This window comes from Carlito syrichta, unplaced genomic scaffold (assembly GCF_000164805.1).
Source record: "Carlito syrichta isolate Samal-C Ts95f unplaced genomic scaffold, Tarsius_syrichta-2.0.1 Scaffold315407, whole genome shotgun sequence".
NCBI lineage: Eukaryota > Metazoa > Chordata > Mammalia > Primates > Tarsiidae > Carlito > Carlito syrichta.
Genome location: NW_007259503.1, coordinates 1,358,946 through 1,371,095, shown reverse-complemented (window position 1 = coordinate 1,371,095; position 12,150 = coordinate 1,358,946). Strand labels below are relative to the sequence as shown.

At 37.1% G+C, this 12,150-nt stretch overlaps 1 pseudogene; it reads right to left on the bottom strand.

Moving 5' to 3' along the window:
• Positions 1 to 11,499: 11,499 nt before the first annotated feature.
• Positions 11,500 to 11,949, bottom strand: LOC110594445 (annotated as a pseudogene).
• Between the last annotated feature and the right edge of the window lie 201 nt (positions 11,950 to 12,150).

Here is a 12,150-nt window from a genome sequence, read left to right as displayed (position 1 = left end):
CAAAAAAAAAAAAAAAAAAAGAAAAAAAAAAAGAGTTAATTTCAGCTGAATTTGAGCAACTAAAAATTCTAAATTATTAAAAATAAAATTTCTCATAAACGTATATAAAGAAAACAGAAAAGTTCAAAAACCCACTTTGGTTTTAACGTACTTCCAGTGATTTTTTAAAAGGTTAAAATCTTTCAACTTAGGTGAAGTTCAGAGATTAATAGACTTGACCAAGTTCTATTAAAAAAAAGCACTTTTTTTAGTAAACAAAAAGCATACATGGGATGCTAAAATTTTATTCAGATTGTTAAAATTGGCCTAAACAGTGGTAACATTGCAAACTCTAAAGTGGTCAAGGTTTATTGGCTGCTTTTTTCTTGATAATTATATAACTAATGGGATTTCTGCTGTCACTTTAAATGAGAACTATTTTAATTTGTTGTTTCAGTTCTGTGATATTTATGCATATCAAGCATTATCTTTTGGGGAAAAGATCCTCCAAATTATTAACACAGTCAAATCTCATTTTCAGTAGACCGTGAAGTGACCACACAACAGATTGCATCAAATTTTGTTTTTACAGAAATAATTTTTTAAAATCAATTAAGGACGCATATTTTGAGGTAAAAGTTTTTTTTTTTTTTTACTGAGTTTAAGATTATTCTCTAATTCAGTATAACTCTTTTGAATGCCTTGCCTCTAAGGAACTTACAGTCTTCTTTTTTTTTTCTTGAATTGGCGTATCACTCTTTCTCCCAGGCTGGAAGGTAGTGGCATACTCACAGTCATCACAACCTCAACCAGCTGGGCTCAGGCAATCCTTCTGCCTCAGCCTTCCAAATAGCTGGAAACACAGGCACACACCATCACGCCTGGCTAATTGTTTGATATATTGTGGAGATGAAGTCTCATCAAGTTGCCCAGGCTGATCTCAAATCCCTAGGCTCAGGCAATTCTCCCAAAATGCTGGGATTATAGGCATGAACCACTATGCTAGCCTTCTTATTGGACAGAGTAGATTTGAACACATTAAGCAATTAGAGACAATAGAAGAACATAAAATTCAATTTTTAAAAGGTTAGTAATCGTTTTTTAAGGGAGATTATCTTTTTAAAAAAATGTATTTAATACTCATTATGTATCATTGATAAAACTCCAATTGAGTGGTTAATGAATAACTCCACATTGCTGTTTTCTGTGAACACACAGTCTAAGGCAAGTAAGACAGGTCAAGAACTGTAGGTATCGCTATCATAGTGTTTTACTTACCATATTAAAGTTAATGTTAAAGTGTATCAATATGAATTAATAAATATTATATATAAATAAAATTAAGATCATACCAATATTAAAATTAAAATTAATAAAATAATATTAAAATTAATATTATGTAAGTACTATGACTAGATTGCCATGGACCAAAAGTATAGGTAATTTTCACAGAGGAAGAAAAATCAAATCATATAGAAAGTGATATTTATGGTGGGTTTGAAGAATCAGAAGATATATGTAGAGAAGAGAGGAAGGAGAACAAAATTCAAGGTCAAGTGAAATGAATAATCAAAGGTACTTGGTGTGGAAGAGCATAGCATATTCAAAGGGAGATGCATTCGAATTTCCTGGGAATGATATCTCTTTTTTATACCGGGTTGGAAGCATATGAGATTCAAGATATCAATAGAGGTCACCTGTGGATTTCAATGCCAATGAGTGGCAGTTCTGTCTTAAAGGTGACAGAGATCCAATGAAGGATTTAAATTAGAAAGCAATCAGATATGAGGATCGGGCAAGGTGGCTCATGCCTGTAATTTCATCAGTTTGAAAGGTTGAGGCAGGAAGATCTCTTGAGGCCAGGAGTTCGAGAACATCCTGGGCAACATAGTCTCTACAAAAAATTATTAAAAAATATCCAGGTGCTTGCTTGTACTCCCAGCTTGTCAGGAAGCTGAGCAGGAGGATCACTTGAACCAGAATTCTGAGTCTGCAGTGAGCTATGATTGTGCCACTGCACTCCAGCCTGGGCAACAGAGCAAGACTCTGTCTCTGAAAAAGAAAAAATGCAACTATGACAGTTGAAGGTTGGACAAGAATGAGAAAATACTGTTTGGCAAGATACCAGTTAGAGGCTAGTCTCATCATCTTGGTGAGAGATTATAAGTGGCCTAAACTAAGGCAGTAGGCAAAAAGAAGGTCTTGCAAAGGAAATAGTTTCAAGATAGAAACAACATTTCTTCCGTGTTTCTTACTTGTTGGAAGGAAGAACTGAAAAAGAGGGAGCAATGGAGGCCTAGAGCTTGTATGAGCGAAAAAGACTGGAAATGGAATTTAGAATTAGTCGTTGAAATGCGAGTTGGTGCAGTGTGATGACTGAGACTGTGAGAGTGACTGGGAAAGGAAAGAGCTTAATGAATTAGTGGTTGTGTAAGAAGACAAGAAATCCCATTGTATTTTCCTAAACATTGCCTTCAAATTAAATTTCAGACGGATTAAACATTGATTGCATTTTTAAATGGCCAGCCATCCTGGCATGCGTGTATGCCAATTAGTAACCATTCTCAGATGTTGTCTCTAATATAGATGCTCTAAGTAATCTTGTGACAAACATGAAAAAATTCTTCCTTACAAGAGTAAACAAAAATGAAGACATTTAAAGAAGGTTTGTACTAACTAATCACGTTTTTTTCTCAGTGAATGGCTTATTTAACTTTCCTATTAGTACGAGCACTTCTTGGTTTTTTTGATCTTGCACATGGTTTATTATAAGTAAAACCACGTTTTGAATGAACTAATGTGTTTGAGATGACTTTGAAACAGACTCTCTACATTAAGGTATCCTAACTGCTACATACTATTGTATATAAACATGATATAGTGTTTATAGGCTAGGTCCACTAACCAGCTAGCTATCTTATGTCATTATGATTTGAGTAAAAGTAGAACTTATGAAAATTTGCAGCTTGTGAAAATTTAACATCTTAAATGGAAGTGACAATAGGAGCTCTTTCTTTGGGTTTAATTATGACAAGGAATAACTGCTTGAGAAATGTATGAATAACAAGGAACTTGACAGAATATATCTATGACTTCTTGAAGTTTATAATCAACGGTGAATTGCAAAATGAGCAAAAACAAAAATTATTTTTTCTTTATTTCTTATCTCTTTTTCCTCCCTTCTTCCCTCCGCTCTCCCTTTTTCCGCTCCCCCCCTCCCTCTCTATCCTTCTTTTCCTTCTTTCTCTTTTGCAAGTGATGTTCAGAATTAAAAAAAATTTTGTAGATACAGCTCTACTATTTAGAGATGGAGAACTAATATTAAGGCATAAAATTAACAGATCACAGAAAGAAAACAGAACTACTCCATAACTATTTTTGTTTCCATCTTCTAAGAGAATGGCATTTAAACTAACATGTTGGCGTGTGTTGATCGGTGATTGTAAAGAGACAATTGAAACTTGAGACAAGGGACTAGGAGGATCAAAGCCAGTATAAAATAATGTAAAAAAAAATTAGTTTGATGTTAAACCAGGGTTTGAATTCTTGCCTTCCTAGGTATGTAACTAGGGAAGCTATGTGAGTATATCCAAAGTTTCATTTTCTTTAACTTTAAGGTGAAAATAATACCTACAGGAGGATTAAGAAGATAGGGTCCAGTGGAAATAGATAGATAGATAGATAGATAGATAGATAGATAGAACATTGGACAGCGCCTAAGTTTTCTTGTTTTCCCAACCTTCTCAGTAATAACTAATAATTTCACATTGTAGTCAAACTGTACATTCAGTTTAATTACACCCTGGTTTCTGAAAGTACTTTGAGATGTAACCTTAAAGCATTCTGTTGGTAGTTATTGGAAAATTGTGTAGAAATGGCAGAAGTCTAGGAAAGAAGAGTTCTCATTTGTTTTTAAGATCAGAACTCTTTTGTTTGCAGAAGTTTTTCAGTTTGATGAGGTCCTACTTGTCTATCTTATCTCTTATGGCATGGGCACTTGGGGTTTTAATCAGGAATTGGTCCAATTTCCATAAGGGTTTCTCTTGCATTTTCTATGGTTCTTATAGTTTGAGGTTATATGTTTAGGTCTTTGATCCATTTAGAACTGATTTTTGTGTATGGTGATAAGTAGGGGTCTTGTTTTAATTTTCTGCATGTGGTCAGCCAGTTTTCCCAGCACAATTTACTAAATAAGTTCTCCCCTCTTCAGTAGCTGTTAGTGGAGGCTTTGTCAAAGATGAGTTGGTTGAGAAATTGAGGTTTTGCTTCTGGACTCTACCCATTGGTCTATATGCCTGTTTTTGTACCAATACTGGACTGTTTTGATTAATGTAGCCTTATAATACATTTTAAAGCATGGAAGTGTGATACTTCCTACTTTGTTTCTTTTGCTGAGGATTGTTTTGGCTATTTGTGGTCATTTATGCTTCCATATGAATTTTTGTATTGTCGTTTCCAGGTCTGAGAAGAATGATGCTGGTAATTTAAGGCATATTGCATTAAATCTGTAGATTAAAAGAAACCATCATGAGAGTGGGGAGACAGCCTACAGAGTGGGAAAAAAATATTTCCCAACTGTATATCTGACAAAAGCCTAACGTCTAGGATATACAAGGAACCCAAACATGCCAAAAAGAAAAAAACAAACAGCCCTATTAAAAAGTGGGCAAAAGATCTGAATAGACACTACTCAAAAGAAGACAGAACAGCCAACAGATACATGAAAAAAATGCTCAGCCTCACTAATCATCAAAGAAATGAAAATTAAAACTACACTGAGATACCACCTAACTGCAGTCAGGATGGCCATTATCAATAACTCAAAAAATGCTGTAGAGGATGCAGAGAAAAGAGCACACTTCTACATTGTTGGTAGGAGTGTAAGCTAGTACAGCCTCTGTGGAAAAAGTCCTAAAAGATCTAAAAATGGACCTTCCATACGACCCAGTAATTCCCCTTCTGAGAATACACCCAGAGGAACTCAAATCACTCTATGAAAAAGATACTTGCACACGTATGTTTACTACAGCATTATTCACAATAGCAAAAGCATGGAAGCCACCATGCTGCCCATTGAAAGTGGACTGAATTTTTTAAAATGTGGTAAATATACACAATGGACTATTATGTAGCCATAAAGAAGGGCAAAATTATGAACTTCACAGCAACTTGGCTGGATTTAGAGTCTATACTACTCAATGATTTATCACAGAAGCAAAGACTGAGTACCTCATGTTCTCACTCATAAGTGGACCCTGAACAACTATCATAATACTATAAAAAAGGGATTGGCAGCAGTGGGAAACTGCCAGGGTGGGGGTGCACACTTCATCAACAAGAATACCTGATCTCAAACCAGGTGAAGTGGAACCAAAGTGAGGCCCCAACTTTACCTGGACAATGACCATTTGTATACCTAATCCTGAATTGTAACCATATTTAGAATAAAAATTAAAAAAAAATATGGGTAGATGGAGACTAAAACCAAGACAATGTTGAATAACAACAACGACAGATCAGAACTCTATTTTCTTAATGATAGAGCAAGCTCCACATTCATCCCTGGGAAAATTTTCTAGAACATATTATTAAATAGGTAGCTTAGGAAAATTTGAGTAATGTGATCTCCAAGAGAACAGGTCATGCTGAACAAATAAGACAAAGTTTTATTTCTGCTAGAGTTGCTAGGCTTATAGATGAGTATAATCTATAGATACCATGTGACTCCAATTTCCTGAGACATTAGATCAAGTGACAGGGGTAGCTGCTTGCAATCAATGTTTATGGAAAGATGAAGTTTTGCCCATAATTCATCACTTATTCTTTACTTATTTGTGGATGTGTTTTAGAAAGACATTTAATTCATACATCTATCCTTAGAATAAGTGATTCATCTTATTGGTTTTGCATTTGTTCTTCTAGCTTGCTAAGTTCATGTCTCTTTTAGTGGAGCACAAGGACCCGGATGATCCTTTGCAACTTATGAATCTATTTGATAGATCAATGATTGCCTTACTTCATAGAAAGAATGTGGTTTGTTTTTTGCAAGTTACGTGACTTTGGTCAAGTTATTCAAAGTGATAGAGAATTGGTCAGTCTGGCAAAAGACAAACAAACAAAACCCCCACACATCTGGTCACAGAAGTGTTCTGTGTTGTGCTGAGACAATACAGTAGGAGAAAACGCTTTTTTTCCTATTGTGCTATAATCCCAAGGTAGTTCTAAAACATATTACCTTCTAGCAAATCATGGAAATGTCTATTACAATCTTCCATTCCAGATTTTAGGGAAATTCTTTTATGGTCTCAACTTATTTTTTAATACAAAGTCTCTTTTAATTAATTAATTAATTAATTGAGTTTGGATCTCACTCTGTTGTCCAGAATGTAGTATATTGGCACCATCATGGCTTACCAAAGCCTCAATCTCCTGGACTCAGGTGATCCTTCCACTTCAGCCTCCTGAGTAGCTGGGTGGGACTACAGGCATTCCATCACACTTGGCTAGTTTCCCAGGCTGGTCTCAAACATCTGAGCTCAAGGGATCCTCTTGCATTGATCTCCCAAAGTGCAGGAATTATAGGTGTGAGGTACTAAGCCAAGCCTAAAATCTCTTTTTAATAGTGAGAATATAGAAGATCCATCCATGGCTACATCAATTGTCTCAAGTCATACTGTTTCCTGGGATTTCTGGGGAATTGAGTCATACATCATTGTTATTATTCATCATATTAATCACCTGAATGATTACATTTTATATATAATGGCATGGATTTTATAAGTCTCCTTATGTTCAGAATAAAGAATTTTAATTGATGTCTTATAAATGTTTTAATAAAAACATATACGCAAATTGATATTTACAATTATATCTAGATTCAAAGACAGATATCGCGTTATTCAATCTAAGAAGCAGAGAAAAAGAAAAATCAAAATGAATGTTTATAATTTGTATTTTTCATTTCCAATAATTAATTTTTATGTTTACCAAAATCATATAGGTGAGTAGTGATTTGGTTTAACTCAAATATGCTTTGGACATAAAGATAAACACTGTGTTATGTCAGATCATGAGTGGATTCATTTGCACCATTTCTCTGAATTCTTTATGTATTAGAGAAAACTTAATAATGCAAACAAGGTCTTTGGCTTGGTTCACTTGGTTCTGCAGCTTCCGTTTTCATCATCCTGTCTATTAGAGAAGACATCTCAGGCAAAGTGCTTGCCTGAGGCCAAGGAGGTTGTGTGGGCTCAAGTACTTGCATGTTCGCTCTGAGTGAAAACACCTCACCTCTGAAGAAGTTTATAATTAGTAACAGTTTGAAAGATCTTACTCTATGTAGGAAGAAACCATTTGAGGATTAGAGTGGGTATATGTAAGAAATGAGAAGGTGATAAAACAATTTTGGTGCTAAATTATTTTGTTACAAGTACCCAGTATAATAGTCCTACTATATAAGACAGATTCTCCTTTTTTTGGTCTTTCCTTTTCCAATGATGAAAGTGACCCATCTGTTAGGAATGGGAAGTTACTAGAGAAGGGTTGGTTTATAAGAAAAGCAGGTTTGGTGTGTGAGATCACATCCTGTACCCAAGAAAGGTGGAGTTCACCCTAGCACTCCTTTATTACATACCAAACCAATAGTTTCACATGAAACTAATATACTTTGCCCTTTGTAGAATTTTTAGCTCCTCCTGTCTATTTTTTAGGGTTAGATATAAAATGATCCTGCAAGAATTAACCTGTGTAAATTGCCATTTAAAAGCCCACGAAGATGTTTGGAATAAAATCTAAACTCTTGGTCGTTATGTTAGGGGATAATTTTACCCTCCAGGAAGTTTTGTCAATTCCTGAAGACTTTTTTTTATTATCACAGTGGTGAGGGGTGATGTTATGGGCATCTAGTGGGCAGGAGCCAAAAATACTGTTAAACACACATTGCACAGGATACACCACAGCAAAGAATCATCTGGTCCAAGATATCAATAGTGCTGAGGTTGAGAACCCTAAATTAAACAAGGGTTTGGGTTTTTTTGAGGGGGAGGTAGAGGGTGGATTGTTTCTGAACACATTCAGTCTTATAACAAACTCAAAGCAGCAAATAGCTTGAATTCCTTTCCTTGACGAGTTCAATTTTCTGGGAAATCAGAATAAAAATTAGAATAATGTAATATGGGCTATAATGTATATAGAAGGAATTTCAGCATCACAGAGGAAAGAAAATACTTAACTTTGAGAGATTAAGAAAGACCTGTTATCAGCAGAGATACAATATGGGTTAACATTTAGCTGCTTTTAGTTGCAAGTAGCAGAAAAATTTGTCAATAAAGATGATTGAATGGTACCTATAACTGAAAAGTCCAGCAGTAAAGTGAGCTTTGGTGTTTATTTCAGCAACTTAAGGATCTCATGGAGGATCTCACATCTCCCTTTTTGTTCTCTGCCTTCCAGAGTATCAAGCTTTGGTTTAGGACTCATTCTCCCTCATCTTCATAACAGATTACTAACTACACATCAGTGGCAAGAGAGACTGTCAACTTCAGAATTCTCTTGGAAGAGTCAAGACATTATTTTTTTACACACAAATCTCACATTATGCATCTCACTTTTTATAATTGGGTTATCTCAACCAAGACCTGTAAGCAGCCTGTAAAATCACACCAAGTTCAATACATCGAACCAGGAAATATGGATATTTAAACAAAAATGGGAGCAGTTGCTGAAAGAAAAAAAAAAATGGTAGCAAGGTGACCATATTCACTTTGTGTGGAAGAATATTCAAGGCAGAATAAACAGCTTTGGAAAAGACACAGAGGAAAGGAAGAACCCGGCCTGTTCAAATAGGACCTTTAATGTGGTTGATGTGTCTGGAATCCAGGGGTATGGTGGGAAGCAGGAGCAAATAGAGTTTGATAGGTAGGCAAGGACCAGGTCATGAAAACAATTAAATGCCACAATAAGAACTTTATTCCGCAGCCAGTTCCGAACTATTGAAGGATGTTAATATGATGAGAATCGTATTTTGACAAATGTCTGTGGTGATATTGAGAAGAGTGGAAAGGAGCAAGTTGAGACTGGGAGCAAAGAAAATGCTGTAATTTTGAGCAACTGACCTAATACATATCTCTGAGCTTTATTTGTAATATAAAAACAATTATACTTGGTTATAGGGATTAAATGAGATAAAAATATGGAAAATCTTAACACGGGCAGGCAATCAAAGTGCTAGTTGTCATTTGTTCACGTACTTGTAAGCACTGGTTTGGCATTTTGTTTGCACCACTTACTGTGTGAACTTGGCTTAAATTATTTATCTTGTATAATAATCTATTCCCTTTCTAGTCCTATTCACATTGTTACTATGAGGGTTAAATGAGACTACATTTATAAAAATCACAGTATAACGGAAAGAGACTATAATATTTCAAGTCACTAAAATTGATTATTTTTAATAGAGGAAATGGAGAGAGGTAGACAGGGTGAAGATACATCTTAGAGTTAACAAGGTATGCTAATAGATTTAGCATGGAGAGTCGGGGGAAGAGAGAAATCAATTATGAATCCTAGATTTTCTCGTGGGAGCGACTAGGTAGATTGTGATTTTTACTTGCTGCGATAGAGAAGACCCCGGGTACAGATGAGGACCAGGTTTCACTTCATGTTTTGGACATTTTAAGTTTGAAATATTGATAACATATGTAAGTTGAGATGTCAAACAAATAAATGGAATGTGTGCTGGAGCTTAGAGAAGTCAGCACCAGAACATACATATGGGAGTTGACAGCATATCTGTAGTAATCACACCAAAGGAAGTATGAGATCAGTTAAGGAGAGAAGAGAAAAGGAAGCATCAGAGAGAGTGCAAGATCTGCAAAAATCTGTTATTTACGGTTTAGAAAAGGCAGAAGAAACAGCAAAGGAGAAGACAGAGAAAAAAGTCAGGGACTTGCATGTTTCTGAGAATGAAGGTGTGACCAACTGTGTAAAACTCTGATGGGGGGGTGAATAAGGCGAGCTCTGAATTCAGTAGTTGGTCAGTATCTAGACTCTGATGTCCTTAACAAAATCAATGCTGGTGGACTTTTGGAGGCTGGAATCCAAATGGGAGTGGGCTGATTTGTGAATGGGAAGGCAGAAAAAAGGAAGCAATATGAGCCGATAATTGTTGTTATTGTTTTTAAATATTGGTGAAGGAAGAGATCATCTCTTGTTTTTTAAAAAATTTATAACAAAGGAAAGCACCCAAAAGCTGAGAAATGAGGATACAAAATAGAATGGAAATAATAGGAGAGTTTTTGTTGTTGCTTTAGGATAAGAATTTGCCTGTTGATAGAAATGACATGGCTAGAAGAAAAGGAGCTAAATGTCAGTTTTCACATTCAGGGTACAAGTGAGAGATTAGCTTTTGAGGGGCTGGATGCATCCTTCAGGAGGGAAGGAGAAGATGGTACAGAGGCCAGAGGGCCTATGAGTTTAGAAGGGAAGAGCAAGGAATTAATGGGTGACCACCAGGATGTGGGTCTTTCTTCATTTGCCTTGCTTGGCACTTTGAGCCTTTTCAAACTAAAAATCTGAGGATTTTTTTTTTAGCCCTAAAAAATATGTTATTGCAATTAATTTTTATTTCCTTGCTTCATTTTTCTCTGTTCTTTTCTACTGGAATCTCTCTCAGATGAATGGAGCCTCTTAGTTTTATTCTAGGTATTTCTTAACTATCTCACATTTGTTCATTGATTTAGTCTGCATTCTGGAATATTACCTTGTCTTCCAGCTCAATAATTTAGTCTCTAAGCATGCTAATTCTTTTAGTCTGTCTTGCTGTTCAATTTTTGGACAATATTTCAGTATCTAAAATCTATTTTTTTCTCTGATTGCTTCTTTACTATAACACTTCTTGTTTCATGAATACCTTTTCTAATTTTTCTGAATACAATAATTAAGTATTCAATTAACAAATTCTGTGAATTATCTATTTCCTTTGGTATTAGTTCAGTTTTTTCATCTTGATCTTCCCTCTCCCTCTCCCTCTCCCTCTCCCTCTCCTCTCTTTCTTTCTCCTTCACTGTCACACATTTATCTTGTCATAGTAAATGTTTTCAGTTAAACCAGCCTGGGGTTGGGTTTACAGGTAGGGGAGGGGGGTCCTGGCACTTGTGTGGAGAAGCAGCCCTCCCCTGGTTAACGTGGTCACACCTGTCCCTACCACTGTGGTTAGTGACAGTCCAGCTTCGTCCAATCCTTGGGGATCCTTTATGGAAACAACTCACAGCACAGTGTTTGAGACGATGTGGCCGGCTGAGCCTCAGAGGCTGAGGAATCATGGTCCCAGAATCCTCCACTGCCCTCCCGAGGAGGCACCTCTGTGAGGGTGACCAGACCCAGAGGCACCAGGCTGGAGGGCAGCGGCCCATCACGGAAGCAATAAGAGCACTTGGAACCGGGGTGGCCCTGCTGCGCTGCCCGGGGTGGGTGCCTCCAAAGTCTGACAGTTCTGGCCTCGGTGGGGTGGCGGGGGCACCCTCAGCTTTTATGAGCTCGTTCTTCCACATAAAGCTGCAACCTTGAGATGTCCAACATCATGGTCTTTAGTGGTATCAGCTGGGGGTCGTGCATGTGGACATCCTGCTCATTCGCCAGAATCCAGGAGAAGTCATTGATGACCTGGATCTTCTCCATGTTACGGGTGGCAGCTTCTCTTGTGTGCATGAGGACGGTGAACGTACAGCCTGGTCCAGGATGGCAATGCACACGCTGATCCTCAGGTTGAAGGCTCAGAGCAGCTGTTCCACGTGAAACAACAGGGAGTCTGAGCTGGACCGGCATATTGTACTTCTTGTGCTTCTGGAAGATGCCCACCAGGTAGGCCTCGCGCATGTAGAGGATCAGGTGCATGGCCACCTCCTGGAACTCGCAGAGTATGTCGGCCACCCTTTGGCCAAAGTTGAGACCCTGTCGCGTGAGTGTGGTCATCTTTCCCACTACCTCGGTTCTCCACTTGTGCCTCGTGCGCAACTCACGGCCTTGGCGCCGCTCCTTGACATTCTTTTTCACTTTCTTTGTTTTCTTAAAATGTCCTATGACCCCAAACACTGACCAATTCAACTTATTAATGCGGATAGCTGGCTGGGCAAGGTTCCTTTGCCATTGTGTAGCACTGTTTAAACAACAAAA